The sequence below is a fragment of the Mesoplodon bidens genome, assembly GCF_964165515.1.
Source record: "Mesoplodon bidens genome assembly, chromosome: 10".
Lineage (NCBI taxonomy): Eukaryota > Metazoa > Chordata > Mammalia > Artiodactyla > Ziphiidae > Mesoplodon > Mesoplodon bidens.
Genome location: NC_138172.1, coordinates 68,491,940 through 68,493,899, shown reverse-complemented (window position 1 = coordinate 68,493,899; position 1,960 = coordinate 68,491,940). Strand labels below are relative to the sequence as shown.

The 1,960-nt window shown below is 44.4% G+C and overlaps 1 pseudogene across 1 annotated transcript; it reads right to left on the bottom strand.

Moving 5' to 3' along the window:
* Positions 1 to 524: 524 nt before the first annotated feature.
* On the bottom strand, positions 525 to 1,087 carry LOC308623978 (large ribosomal subunit protein uL6-like; annotated as a pseudogene). Its single transcript has one exon. The product of its transcript is annotated as a large ribosomal subunit protein uL6-like (transcript).
* Between the last annotated feature and the right edge of the window lie 873 nt (positions 1,088 to 1,960).

Genomic DNA, 1,960 nt, shown 5'->3' with positions numbered 1-1,960 from the left:
TTAAACTATAACATTCCTTCTTAATCTTGTAAGGGGCCACCATGACCCATGACCATGACTCGCTTTGTGTCACCTGTCAATAATACGTCACTTAATGTACAGACCTCTGTCTCAAAACCTTATATAACTGTGCTTTGACCTCTAATGGGCAGAACAGTCCCTAGAGCTTTCTGAGTGGCTTGTTCCCAGGTTATAATCCTCAATTTGGCTTGAATAAAAATTTCCATTTCTTCCTTAGACTGGTTAATTTTTTCGTTGACATTCCCATTGTACAGCTGTGAAAACTGAGGTGCAGAACAATGGGGTCCCATGGTTAATGACATGTTTTGGAGATTGACTAACACGTTTTTTTAATCGGCCATTTAGCAGTGTCCCTTAAGCATCTTAGTTTATCATTTTGTTTTGTTTTGTTTGTTTGTTTGTTTCCCAAGTCAAAAGAGCTTTTATTCATTTTTAAAATATCACAAAAGAGTCTGGCCTCTTGCGGTTTCTGTAGCTGGATCACTCAGATCTTATTTTTCAGCCTACTGAACTGTTTCTTTTTCAGAAACATAGATACCAGCCAAAAATTTTCTGATATCCTTGTTTTTAACTATTGTGGCTTGCTGAATCAAAGCAGCCAAGTTTGACACAAGTTCAATGTTGTTTCCTTCAAGAATCAATGCATCTTTCTGGGCTTGAGATACTGAACAAGCAACGCCTGGCCTCATCCAAACCCTGCGGATATATTTTTCACCCAAAAAATTTCGGATTTCAACAAGAGAAGCATTCTCCTGAATAACAACGTTGATGGAGAAGTAAGCATACACAGACCTCATCTTGCAATGGAAGCCCAGTGTAACACCCTTGATCATGCTCTGTACATGGCTACAGATAGTGCAAACAGTCACCTGTTCCTTTCTAATCCCCAACCATTTATCAACCGGAGCCTCTTTTTCTTTCCAAGGAGACTGAGTTCTACGTTGATGTGATTGAAGTCCCTCTGCAGGGTACCTCTGGGGCCCTTCACAATAACTGTGCATCCCTTCAGAGTAATGTTGACATTTTCTGGAATGTCGACAGTCTGATTGCTGAGAATGGTCTTCATTCTCACAGTAGATAGAGCAAAAAGCTATTTTATCATTTTGATCATCACTTTCCAGATCTGTAAAACAACACTATCTACTTTATAAACACTATTATGGGGTAAAAATAAATAATGCATGTAAAGGGCCTGACATATAATAAACATTTCACAAATGGCTGTTGTTGTTCCTACTATTTCTTTTTTTTTTTTTTTTCGGTACACGGGCCTCTCACTGTTGTGGCCTCTCCTGTTGCAGAGCACAGGCTCCGGACGCGCAGGCTCAGCGGCCATGGCTCACGGGCCCAGCCGCTCTGCGGCATGTGGGATCTTCCCAGACCGGGGCACGAACCCGTGACCCCTGCATCGGCAGGCGGACTCTCAACCACTGCACCACCAGGGAAGTCCCCTACTATTTCTTAGTATGCCCACTGGGGCTAAGGAGCTGGGGCTGCAGTACAAATGTCAAAGCCAGGCCATCGTCACGGTCGCCTGAGTCACCCACTTACAGTGGGGACCCAGAAACAACTGAGGGAGGGGAGATTCTGGGAGCCACTGTGGAGACAGAAAACGTCATTGAGATAGGAGAGTGTGAATGCAGACTGAGATTCACTGAGTACTTTAGGCACAAGACCTAAACACAGTTATTTTGCACAGGAACCAAAAGACTTCTTTTTGGCCACGCCACAGGGCTTATGGGATCTTAGTTCCCTGACCAGGGATTGAACCCTGGGATCCTTGGCAGTGAAAGCACTGAGTCCTAACCACTGGACTGCCGGGGAGTTCCCCCAAAAGACTATTCTGAGACTACTTTCTGGCTGGGGGACTTTGGTCCTTGGTCCTTACCTGGCTTGGGAAAGAGTGAGCTCACAGTCTTTCAGGTACGTCTCACCGAGG